We start from the raw sequence: 13,731 nt of genomic DNA on the forward strand, positions 1-13,731 counted from the left end.
TACAGCACCAATTTCGTTGCTTCTTTTTGCTAACATGCGTGCTTACTGCTGAAAAAATCACAACAATAAGAAACAAGTCAAGAAGCAGTAACCCTACTAAAATAGAGGAGGTACTGCTAATACGTCAACGAAAAATTATTGAATGTTTTGATTCCAAACTCCGAGTCTACGTCAAGTTTAATAATGCAATTTCTCAATAAATGAAAAACAAATAATAAGATAAAGTTTATTTAAATATTCTTTGGAAATTATTTTTTGCGGACTTTTTCAAAACATTTACATGCAATACAGCAAAATTTTCTAATCTACAATGGATATTAACACTATTGTTGATTGTGCATCTTTAATTGCTAATGCCTTCTGCAAATAAATGAAAGTAATTATTTTAATCAAATTTTTATTTTCATCGGTGTAGTTGATTTTTTTTTATGGGAATCAGAACTGTTATAGTACAACTGTGTTTTAATGTACGTGTCGTTTAGTACCAAGCACAACTTAACATATGGTTTAATAATGCAATTTCTCATATGACATGACTCGTACCCATCCCGGGATCACGTGGATTATGAAACCAGACCAAATCTCTCTAATTTTATTTTTCTTCATCCACCACCGCTACCCTCGCTGCCTCAGCCATCATCGGCCTGTAGCCGTGAACTCCGAGCGATACGAAGGGCGATTGCATCCATCGCAACCGACACCATCCAACCATCATCAAGCACAGAATGACACTTCTTTCATGCATATTCGCAGACCCACCGGCAGTTCTACCGCTGGTGACTGCATGCTGTCGCTGTGTAGGTAAACACAGCGAACGAACGAACGAAACGAAAAATGCGCGAACAAAAAGCACGTCAGTACGCGCTGCTGTCACAAATTGTAATGACTCGCACACGGCAGGCACTGCTTCTTTTATACACAAAGAAAATCTTCCGGTAGACCCGAAGGCCCGTGACATACCGCATTCTGATGTCCGTGTTAGGAATGCACGGGATTGGTTATATATGAAATTTTTACTAGCTTTGAAAAGAATTGAAATTTTCAATAGCTTATCGTTAATAATCTCAAAAATTCAATGAAATAGGCAAAATGGTGGAGAGTGTCCGAGTCGATTGATATATAAATCTTAAAAATCCATCGAAAGATAAAGGCGCTCAAAATCTTTCCTTCCAGCGTAACGCTCTCGATTTCCAAAAATCTAAATGACACCCAGTATAGTAAAGAAAGACGTAAGTCCTACGTCAAAATCTGACTTTTACTATGCAATTCTTTTGTATTTCTCCAAAAAATGCTCTACTTTTCCATTAAATTCTTTCTCTGAAACCCCATGGGCAGTCATTTATGAATTTACAAAATGAGAAAAAAGATATGTGGAGAACTTCGTGGGTAAATCAAGGGATTTTTCAAAAAATGTTTTTCCCGGAGTTTAGAAAAAATTAGAGAAATTTTCCAGAGAATTGTTATTCTTAAAGAATTTTATAAGTAACATCATAATATCTTATTTTTGTGGTTTCATTTCCGGGAAAATTAGGAAGAATTTATTGAGAATTTCAGTTTATTTTTTCGTATGATTAAATCCTTTAAGCTTAAAAACTAAAAGATCACATGAACTAATGTTACAATACTCCTTAACTAGAGTTCTGAAAATTATTTAACTATTTTTGTGATTTCATCGATTTATTCAAGATTTCATATTGCAATATTGATCAATTCTACAATAATTTTGTAAATCACAACTGTAACAAACAATTTATAACCAAAAATCCAGAAATATTATCTCAAACTCTTCAATAATTCAGTACCTATGTGCATGAATAGTAAATCCGACCGAAAACAAGTTTCGAGCTACAAATGATCGGGATCCTGCTAAATCGCTCCAACAAAAAACTACTAATTTCTCTGCTCAAGCCTTCTTTTAGCAGATTTAATTTATCGCAAATCGTATTGGATATCCACCCCAATCCTATAACTGAGGATATGTGCAAACAAATGTAATGGTAGATCCCCCCGCGCTGCTGCATGCAATTTCAGTTCCCCATGTTTTAAGCTTTTTTAAAAAATGCGGATTGAAAAAATATTCCTAAAATTTTACTCTGGAGTCGGTTTTTACGCGAGGGATACGTTCCGCGTAAATCCCCAAAACCCTGTAAAAAACGACTTCAAAAAAACCGAGTTTTTGTGGTTTTCACTTGTTTCCTAACCTTTTTGAAAAACCGCGTAAAAATACTTTTGAAAAAAATCCGCGTAAAAACGACTTTTAATCAAAAATCGATTTTTCGTTTATTTTCACGCGTAGGTGGATGCTCCTTGTGCTACCTTGAATAGAATTTGTACAAAGCATAACTTCTTGGCCATCCAAGAAATTCCTGGAGTAAGGCCTTTTGCTCTACACGCGTAACCACGCGTCGTCCTGTTTCAAATATGGTGCATGCTCCTTGGGCTACATAGAATAGAATGTGTAATAAGCATAGATTCTTGACCATTCCAGAAATTCCTGGAGTAAGGCCTTGTGGGCCCTCCTTAGCCGTGCGGTAAGATGCGCGGCTACAAAGCAAAACCATGCTGAGGGTGGCTGGTTTCATTCCCTTTACCGGGCTAGGCAATTTTCGTTTTGGAAATTGTCTCGACTTCCCTGAGCACAAAAGTATCATCATGTTAGCCTCATGATATACGAATGCAGAAATGGTAACTTGGCTTAGAAACCTCGCAGTTGATAACTGAGGATATGCGTAATGAACACAAAGCTGCGAGGCGGCAATGTCCCAGTGGGGGATGTAATTCCCCTATTTCAAATATAGTGTATGCTCCTTGTGGAACATAGAATAGCTATCAAAAAAATCCTTGAGTAAGGCCTTTAGATCTACACGCGTAACCAAAGGTCTGTCGACCTGTTTCAAATATGGTACATGCTCCTTATTGTAGATAGAATATAATGTGTGCACAGCATAGTTTCTTGTCTATCCAAGAAATTCCTTCAGCAAGTCCTTTCCATCTACACGCGTAAGATCTTTGTGCCGCACTACTCTCTGACGGCAGAGACGACGTCGTCCGCGTTCATGACCTCGTTCAGTTGCTTGCACTGGAAAGTCACTTCCGTTCCCAATGACCTCACCTCGGCGCCGTCACCTCACCTTGCGCTCCATGTGTCAGCACCAAGATCATTTCACCGGTCTTGGTGCATCTGACGCTTCGCGTGTCCTGTTGCAGCGCCGTAAGCTTTTCGGTCGCCCGCATAGACGTCGGCATACTTATCCTTATCAGTTTTCACCAACATGGCCTCTACTCTGTCCTTAACTTTCTTTGCGGGTCAAGATGCGCTCGATTTCCGCTTTGAGCTACTGACCAGCTGCTAGGGATCTTTGGTCAGTTGTGCCGATATTACCGGCCGACTGGTACCCTCTTGCAGCCCGGCGACTTGCGTCTGGTTGGTGCATTTCGCTTTTTTGGGCCGAGAAGTCGCCATCTCGGGTCAACGCCCTTCTGGCTCCACTACACCCGATCTGCTCCGTCAAGACGACATTTGGCCTTTATGGTCCCCTACTGTTTGGCTTTGCTCTGAGCAATTTTGCCCGGTTTGCTGCCTGAGCCGTTTTTGGTTAGGCGCAGTCTTTTCCTCGTTGGCCGTCTTAGGCCAAAGTCGCTCTCAAGATGAATACACAGCTAGGTGTTTCAATGTGCTCAATTTATGGACGATAAGAAGGCGGGGGTGAAAAAATCATTTTCGGTGCAAAACATAAACAAACCGGCTGGCTCTCCCATACTAAAATTCAAGATGGCTGAATCGTAAATTTGGCAGATTGGAACACCTAGTGGTGTGTTCATCTTGGTCGCTCTTCCAAGGAAGGAGAAGGCCTTGGTTGTGGCAACTTTCTCGGCCTTTTCGCTTTCCCTGTGTGGCTGATACTTAAAAGCGTTCTATTCTTGTCGACTCGAACAGCATGGCAGTGCACCAGCAGTTTCAGTTCCTTACTGATGTTCTGCTTTCCGATTGCGATCTCGATAATGTTATCGAGTTGCTCGACGACCATCCGCATCCCGGGTAGTGGCCTAAGTATTGTACCCAAATCGCAAAGTCTAGATTACAGACGCTATAGCATCCATAGACGAGCTGAGGTTAAGACGAGCTTAAGGTTAACCCAAGTAACAATTTTCATGCCTGTTAGATTTATTTAATTCTTATAGCGGATTTATGAAAGTAGTCACCATGGCTAGTTGCTCAGATTTATTGGCGATCTTATTGCTATCGATAAACCTCTAATAAATCTGTTCGAAAGGTCTTGTTAGCAGCTCTACGGTTGTAACGAAGAGCATAATACTTAAGTCCAATTTTCAAAGCTTGATCAAAGCCATCATTTTGGGTCGTAATGTGGTCAAATGAATAACATGCATAAGAGCAACATTTTTCTGATCGAAATCTATGAAGGCCGCCATATTGGAAATGGAGAGCCATCTTCAAGTCAGTGAAATTTATCACTGGAATTTATGATTAGACGGTATTTTCGCCGCAAAAGACAAGTTTTTGGTAAAGGATATAAAAAACAAACATATTTGGGTGTAATATTAATTAATTTAGTGAAGATTTACGTTATTGGTGTTATAATAATTTTAAATTCATTGCCCAAAACTATATTATTTTGCGGGCGCGTAGTGCTTATTCTCATTTTTGCACTAGCTTTCACCATGAAATCGAGCGCGCACCTCATTTTCATTAAAGTACATTGGAAAAAAACTTGAAAAAAGTATTATTTTGTAGTCATCCTCATCATGATTTTCATCAACAATTTATTTGTTATTATTTGTTTCTCTTTTTTCGAAGCAAATTTTTGACAGCTGCCGCAGCCAAATTCCTTTTTTTGCGGGCGGCTTGAAACGGATTTTTATATACTATTATAAGAGGTTTATAGTGGTAATCTAGAGAGGGCCATTTGGACATATCTTACTCTTATAGTGGTCATCAGAAGGTAATCCTGTAGTAATGGGTTTTATTGTCAGTTCTTGTAATTCGATCTTGAAAACCATTTCTAGAGCGGAATAAAACTTGAAATGTTACTTGAGAAGTGTAGCCAAACGAGCATGCCGTCACGATTGCAATCCAAGCAATGGATTGTGTGACGTCAAATTCGCGTGATACACTTCTCCCTTCTCACTTCTCACATTTCATATCTTTATTTCATTTTTCACTTCTTCTATCTCACTTCTTATTAAATCCGGTGCCTGTAGCTTGGGGTTGGTTTCGGGAGCCAGTCAATAAAGATGCGGAGTCGACGAGTGTTGAAACAGAAGAAACTTCTGGTCTTTTCTATTGTTTTAATCAAATTGACAGCAGAGTAGCGCACAGCGCACACTGCTGTCATGTACGCTTAGTTTAAGCTAATCAGAGATGTATTTACAATATACAATAGCTCTTCCCCCTTCAGAAAGAACAATAATTCAGAATGAACAAATATTCATTATGAAACATATTCGAACTTACTTCTATTCTAGGTCTCTTAGACCGCCAAGGTAGGCCAGAAAGCGCTACCAGTTCTGATGGAAATTTTCTTTTCCTACTCATATTTCTCCCTCCTTAGCCGTGCGGTAAGACGCGCGGCTACAAAGCAAGACCATGCTGAGGGTGGCTGGGTTCGATTCCCGGTGCCGGTCTAGGCAATTTTCGGATTAGAAACTGTCTCGACTTCCCTGGGCATAAAAGTATCATCGTGTTAGCCTCATGATATACGAATGCTAAAATGGTAACCTGGCTTAGAAACCTCGCAGTTAATAACTGTGGAAGTGCTTAATGAACACTAAGCTGCGAGGCGGCTCTGTCCCAGTGTTGGGGATGTAATGCCAATAATAATAAGAAGAAGATTTCTATTTAATAACTGAATCACTTCCGATAGCGCTAGGATCTGTCTCGCGCTCAGATCTGGTAACTGCCAGATAGTGTCGTCATGTACGGATGCCCTCGTGGATTCTGCGGCAGTCAGTAACGACCGACCAGCCACGGATGTGTCATCAGATGTATTTACAATATACATTACTTCTCACTATTAACTTCTCGCCTTTCACTTATGACTTCTCGATTCTCACTTCTGAACTCTTTGTTTCTCACTTCTCATCACACACATCACTTCTCCCTTTTAGCTTCTCACTTCTCACATGTTGCTTTTTTATTTCTTACTCCTCACTTCTCACTTTACACTACTTACTTCACACTTCTCATTTTCACTTCGTACTTCTTACTTCTATCTTCTCGCCTCTAACTTCTAGTTTCTAACTTCTCACATCTTAAATCTCACTTATCGTATCTAATTTTTCATGTGTTACTTCTCACTTCTCAATCTCATTTCTCATCTATTGCTTCTCACTTCTCTACCCGCTTCTCACTTAGCACTTTATTATTTATTTATTCAGACTAAGGCCGAAGTGGCCTGTGCGGTATATAAGAGTCTCCTCCATTCGGCTCGGTCCATGGCTACACGTCGCCAACCACGCAGTCTACGGAGGGTCCGCAAGTCATCTTCCACCTGATCGATCCACCTTGCCCGCTGCGCACCTCGCCTTCTTGTGCCCGTCGGATCGTTGTCGAGAACCATTTTCACCGGGTTACTGTCCGACATTCTGGCTACGTGCCCGGCCCATCGCAGTCGTCCGATTTTCACGGTGTGAACGATGGATGGTTCTCCCAACAGCTGATGCAATTCGTGGTTCATTCGCCTCCTCCACGTACCGTCCGCCATCTGCACCCCACCATAGATGGTACGCAGCACTTTCCTTTCGAAAACTCCAAGTGCGCGTTGGTCCTCCACGAGCATCGTCCAGGTCTCGTGTCCGTAGAGGACTACCGGTCTAATGAGCGTTTTGTAGATTGTCAGTTTGGTACGGCGGCGAACTCTATTCGATCGGAGCGTCTTGCGGAGTCAAAGTACGTACGATTTCCAGCCACTATGCGTCTCCGAATTTCTCTGCTGGTGTCATTTTCGGCAGTCACCAGTGAGCCCAAGTACACAAATTCTTCTACCACCTCGATTTCGTCACCACCGATGCCAACTCGCGGTGGGTGGCTCACATTGTCTTCTCTTGAACCTCTTCCTATCATGTACTTCGTCTTCGACGTGTTGATGACTAGTCCGATCCGCTTAGCTTCCCTCTTCAGTCTGATGTAGGCTTCCTCCATCTTCTCAAAGTTACGTGCCATAATATCTATGTCGTCGGCGAAACCAAATAGCTGGACGGACTTATTGAAAATTGTACCACTCGTGTTAATCCCTGCTCTTCGTATTACCCCTTCCAAAGCGATGTTGAATAGCAAACACGAAAGACCATCACCTTGCCGTAACCCTCTGCGGGTTTCGAAGGGACTCGAGAATGCCCCTGAAACTCGAACTACGCACATCACCCGATCCATCGTCGCCTTGATCAACCGTATCAGTTTATCCGGAAAACCGTGTTCGTGCATTAGCTGCCATAGCTGGTCCCGATCGATTGTATCATATGCGGCTTTGAAGTCGATGAATAGATGATGTGTGGGCACGTTGTATTCGCGGCATTTCTGCAGTACTTGGCGAATGGCGAACACCTGGTCCGTGGTGGAGCGTTCGCCCATAAAACCCGCCTGGTACTGCCCCACGAACTCCCTTGCAGTTGGTGCTAGTCGACGGCATAAAATTTGGGAGAGTACCTTGTAGGCGGCGTTCAGCAATGTGATTGCGCGGTAGTTGCTACAATCCAGCTTATCGCCCTTTTGTAGATGGGACACACGACACCTTCCATCCACTCCTGCGGCAAAACTTCCTCCTCCCAAATCTTGGTAATGACCCAGTGCAGCGCTCTAGCCAGTGCCTCACCACCGTGTTTAAATAGCTCTCCTGGTAGTTGATCAACCCCAGGGGCTTTGTTGTTCTTCAGCCGGCCAATCTCCTCCTGGATTTCCTGGAGATCCGGAGCCGGGAAAATTATGTCCTGCGCGCGTTCTCCCAGGTCCATCACCATACCGCCATCTTCGTCTGCCACATCGCCATTCAGGTGTTCTTCGTAGTGCTGCCGCCACCTTTGGATCACCTCACGCTCGTTCGTAAGAAGGTTCCCGTTTATGTCCTTACACATATCAGGCTGTGGCACGTGGCCCTTACGTGAACGGTTTAACTTCTCATAGAACTTTCGTGTGTTATTAGCGCGGTACAGTTGCTCCGTTTCTTCACGGTTTCGATCTTCCTGCTGGCGCTTTTCCTCCGGAAAATCGAGTTTTGTCTGTTCCGCGCCTGTTTATATCGTGCCTCGTTCGCCCTCGTGCGGTGTTGCAGCAATCTCGCCCATGCTGCATTCTTCTCTTCCACTAACTGCTCACATTCGCCGTCATACCAGTCGTTTCTCTGATCCGGGGGCACCGTGCCAAGTGCAGCGGTTGCGGTGCTACCAATGGCGGATCGAATATCTCTCCAGCCATCTTCAAGAGACGCTGCGCCTAGCTGCTCTTCCGTTGGGAGTGCCACTTTCAGCTGCTGCGCGTATTCTTGGGCTAGTCTACCGTCTCGTAGCCGCCCGATATTAAGCCGCGGCGTCCGACTTCGACGCGTGTTGTACACCGTCGAGAGTTTTGAGCGCAGGCATACTGCAACGAGGTAGTGGTCGGATACAATATTCGCACTGCGGTAAGTGCGGACGTTCGTGATGTCGGAGAAGAATTTACCGTCGATTAGAACGTGGTCGATTTGGTTTTCCGTTTCTTGGTTAGGTGATTTCCATGTGGCCTTGTGGATATTTTTGCGGGGAAAGAAGGTGCTTCGGACTACCATTCCGCGGGAGGCTGCGAAGTTTATGCATCGTTGGCCGTTGTCATTCGATACGGTGTGCAGACTATCCGGTCCGATGACCGGTCTATACATTTCCTCCCTTCCTACCTGTGCGTTCATGTCACCGATGACGATTTTAACGTCCCGCAGTGGGCATCCATCGTATGTCTGCTCCAGCTGTGCGTAGAACGCTTCTTTCTCGTCGTCGGGTCTCCCTTCGTGTGGGCAGTGCACGTTGATGATGCTATAGTTGAAGAAACGGCCTTTAATCCTCAGCTTGCACATCCTTGCGTCTTTAGCTTCTCGCTTCTCATTTCTCCCGTCTCACATCTCTATTTCATTACTCACTTCTCACTATTCATTGCTCGCCTCTCACTTGTCACTTCTCATTTCTTCCTTCTTACTTCTCACTTCACGCTCCTCACTTCTCGCTTCTTGCTTCTCACACCTTACATCTCACATATCACTTCTCACATCTCACATATTATTTCTCATTTCTCAAATTTATTATCGCATGAATGTAATTAGATTTGATGCTACTGCTTCGTATTACTCGCAACAAATTGAATTTATTGCGTGATTTATTTTTTGCTGTTGAAAATGGATCCAACCGGTTATTGTGTTCTGGAATTACAACACTAATTGTTTTATTTATTTTACATAGAAAAAGCACAAATCAATACCTTTTCGAAACCGAAATTCTATATGAATTTACAAAGGGAACCTTTGGTATTCAAATTTTTATAACAATTTTGAACGTTAAAAGCTTATTACAAACATATACATAATTAACATATAAAATAGTTTTCATACTTGTGATTGTTTATAATAACGGCTGTTGCAATTCAGTCAAGTAACAATTGATATTTTTAATATCCTGACGCGTCCTTGTTAGTCGCCTAGAAAAGCCATATGTATTATGTGCATCCCAGTTCGGAACAATCTCGAAATTGACGTCATTCGTGGCGTCTTGCGTTCACTTCCGCAACCGTTTTTTTTTTCTATTCAAAGACCATCTATGGCAAAAAGTGCACATTCCATGAGAAACGAAGAAATACCCTCATACTGTGCATTCTCTGTGGCAACCAACCACTTTATGCTACGATGGTTCTTGATGATGTTATTCATTTACCAGGTTGTGAATCACGATGGTGATGACTAATGAAATTATTCCTACCATCTGACGTAAACATTTGCCACGCTGCACCTCGTGGGATTCTAAGTTGCTACTGGTGTAAAGTTTCTGCGCAAATTGGCATAAACCAATGCCTCCTCCAGGCCTATCAAATATGAGAGCTGGACAAGCAAAGGTGAAACATTCCTAAAATATGCAACGATAGTAGAAATTGGGTGTTCAAAATTTAAAATGCTCCGCAGATTTTATCGTTTCGCCATCGCTGGTGCAGTCCCGCAAAAATCCGACTGACAACTCGGAATAAGGGAAGTACGGTAACACTGTTCATCAAATAATAACGGTTTTGCGTGCGGCATCGACGACAACAAACCCAAACGGCAAACATCTCAGGCTCTAAGGTTACGCATAACAAAAAAGGGGTACAAAACGTGAATAGTGAATGACGTCAACGTTGGCTTTCGAAGCGAACCACAAGTTCACGTTATGCCGCCAAGCGATGAGACCGGGTGGGGAAGATATCCTCAACCTCGCAGTATTAGGATTCACGCCCGTCATTGGTTGTATAGACTTCCCACCTCAATATCTCTTTGGCTTGGTTGTTTTAGTTATCTTTGAGCCGGATACTGGGCAGTTACCCCGCTATGGAGTGTGGTTTGGTGCACATATTATAACGTAACGTGGAGAATAGGAAGTGGGCTATCTGAACTTTCGATGAGGACAGGTTAAAAGCTTATGGTTGTCAGTGCTACGCAGCCAAACTTGATGCAATGTAGAGCATAAATACAGTAAATTTCCATAGTTTCAGCGGCCCCATTGGGATTGCGAGGAAGCACTTGAATATTTAAACAGCAGTGAATACGATATTGTGTGTAAATTGAATCGGATGAAATATGTTGCTCTAAATAATAAATTAGTTTTATCCTCCTTAATAGATTGTTTACCCTTGTTAGGTGGGCGTAATACACAACGAAGCCGCATTTGTGAAAATTTACTATCGTGTAAATTCGTATCCCCTACGCATATAGAAAGTTCGAACACCAACATTTGTTTGAACAGATTTCGGAAATAGTGGAATTGTTTCATCAGGCCTGTTTTGATAGTCGTTGCATGTTTGGTGCTTAGTTTAATATGCTTTTATCAAAGTTAGTTCAAAGTAATAATAATTCATAATTATTATCAATTGAATCTCCAATTTGCCAAACTCTCTTGAGCTCCCAATTTGAAGTGACATTGAATCTTACTCAAAATGTGATTGAGTTAAATAGGAGAAGTGTTCTGTTTTCCATCTCAGTGAACATAATAAAATAAATGCAGCACCGATTTCATCGCTTTTTTTGCTAACTTGCCTGCTTACTGCTGAAAATAGGTACTTACAAAAATGAGAAAGAAATCAAATTTCTTTTCATTTCTTTGTTTTGCTATGGGATGAATTCCAGGAACAGTAACCCTATGCGAATTGTTTTTTCTAATCATAAAAACGAGTTGTTAAAAAATGCTGAAAGGCACAGTTTTAAATAGAAAAAATGTTTTCGTTTCTAGTTGTATTGTTTAATTGGACATGGGACATTGTCGTCCACAGTTATTAATTACGAGGTTTCTAAGGAAAATTACCATGTTTGCATTCGTATAGATATCATGATGTTAAGACGATGATACACGGGAAGTCGAGAACATTTCCAACCGGAAAATTTCTTGAACCGGACCGTTCGAACCTAGCCACCTACAGCATTGTCTTGCTTTAAAGCCGCGCATATAATGGCACGGCTAAGGAAAGCCCCTCTTAGCCCAAAGAAGCTTAAACGAGTTTACTTGCGTTACTCGAAACTCTACAGAGCGATCCCCCGAAAAAATTGATTCAGAACTAGGACAATCAGTGAAGGTTCTCCAGCTCCAACAAGTTGCGAATGATAAAGGAAACAATTCTCCCTGGAGAGAATCCTGGGTTGTAACCAGGGATTGAACTTATCATTTCATTATCATTTAGTATTCAGCAAATAACTCATTCCAGAGGCGGAATTCTGAAAAGTGTTGTATTCAACATACTAAATGATAATAACACTTATTATCATTTAGTATATTAAGTGATACTAGCGTTTCACGATGTAAATACTAGGCATAGAGCAATGTACCCTTAGGCAAAGTTGTAGAGGGGAACTAGCGCTAGAAGTCCGCCATACAACACTAACAAAAACACCATTCGTTGCAACTCTCTGCAGTCGTTGATTGATGTCACAACAAGGAAAATCTTTAGATCGTCAGCATATAGTAATCTGCATCCACGGGGTAGTACAAGGCAGATATCGTTGAAGAATATTGAAAATAGCAGCGGACCAAGATTACTTCCTTGTGGTACTCCTGAACAGTTTTGGAAAGGAGCAGAAACAAAAGATTCCAGTTTCACCTTCAATTGACGACCAACCAAGTATGAGCTTAAACAAGCTACGAAGCTGGACGAGGCACCGAGATGTTCCATTTTATCTAGCAGGGCCTGATGATTAACTCGGTCAAAAGCTGCCTTCAAGTCCGTGTAAACCGTATCGATTTGTGCACCGTCTTCCATGTGTCGTAGACAGTAAGATACAAATTCCGTCAAATTAGTTGAGGTTGATCTTCCAGGGAAAAATCCATGTTGATCAGGAGCAATATACAGTTTTACACTTCGAAAGAGAATGTATCCAAACAAAATCTCGAATAGTTTTGATCCAGCGCACAATGAAGTAATTCCCCGATAATTTCTGATGTCTCTTTTGTCTCCGTTTTTGAAAACAGGAAACATAAACGATTCTTTCCAAATTTCGGGAAACTTACATTGGTTTATACTCAAATTGAAAATGATTTTCAAGGGATTGGCAAGGCAATTTATATATATTAAGTGATACTAGCGTTTCACGATGTAAATACTAGACATAGAGCCTTAGGCAAAATTGTAACACCAGAGGCGAACGGGCCTTCCATCTATGCAGCTCTCGTTTTGCCATTTTGTTTTCAACAAAATGAGGTTGGCCCAGAGAGACGGTGCCACGCGCCCCAAAGATGCATTCCACTCAACCAGTTACATCAACCTGGAAAAAGTCGGTTTCTAAAGAGTAACGGTCTGTTCTTACAGTGAACAATCAGGCCTGCCGATCTGTTGTCCCTGCATAACATTTTGTATAGTGCAGTCACGACCTAAAACAGAATAAGGAGAACAGTGATTCGATTCGAAGGCTTTAATTCTAGCGACAGTATCCAGAGTTTGAAGCTAATATTGAACTCGTCATCGAGAGGAAATGAAATTAACAGCCATGTAATTCTAAGGGAGGAAGCATCAAATCGGAAGCAGAGACAAGAGAAGCTACTTATAGCTGAACTTGCTGTGTAAGTCGCCGAAGCTGATTTAGAAGAGCTGGCAGAATAACGCACGCCGAACTCGGTGGTTTAACCATAGCAGCGGGAGAGTATTCAGGATTTGTAAACGTAGTTCGGCTGAATAAATGACACAGTTCAAGGCGAAGCTTGATAAGAGGAGCATTTGATACAAATATGAGGAAAAATGCATGGTTATATAGACAAAGATTACGCTGTTTCAGTTTCGGAAGGAGAGCTCATATTCCAACCAAGTTACACATCGCCCCTACCTTCCACTAGCTCAGATCAAGGTAGCCACACAGCTTCCTTTCCGACCTCTACGCTTCCACTAGAGATCAAAATCTGCCTCCCGCGGAATATTAACGAGAGAAGTAGATCTTTAAGGTAGGTACCAATATTCAGTATTCTGTGGCGATCGGGATTCTTCGTCCCATTAGACTTATTTTTGGCTATTTATCTCTTTGGACAAGAATG

General features: G+C 42.1%; 1 protein-coding gene across 10 annotated transcripts in view; it reads left to right on the plus strand.

Annotated features, from left to right (window-relative positions):
* LOC134211077 (roquin-1) overlaps positions 1-13,731 on the plus strand; it is a 75,328-nt gene that overhangs the window by 43,749 nt on the left and 17,848 nt on the right. The gene's annotated exons all lie outside the window — the stretch shown is intronic.

The sequence above is a fragment of the Armigeres subalbatus genome, chromosome 2 (genome assembly GCF_024139115.2).
Source record: "Armigeres subalbatus isolate Guangzhou_Male chromosome 2, GZ_Asu_2, whole genome shotgun sequence".
NCBI classification, from domain to species: domain Eukaryota; kingdom Metazoa; phylum Arthropoda; class Insecta; order Diptera; family Culicidae; genus Armigeres; species Armigeres subalbatus.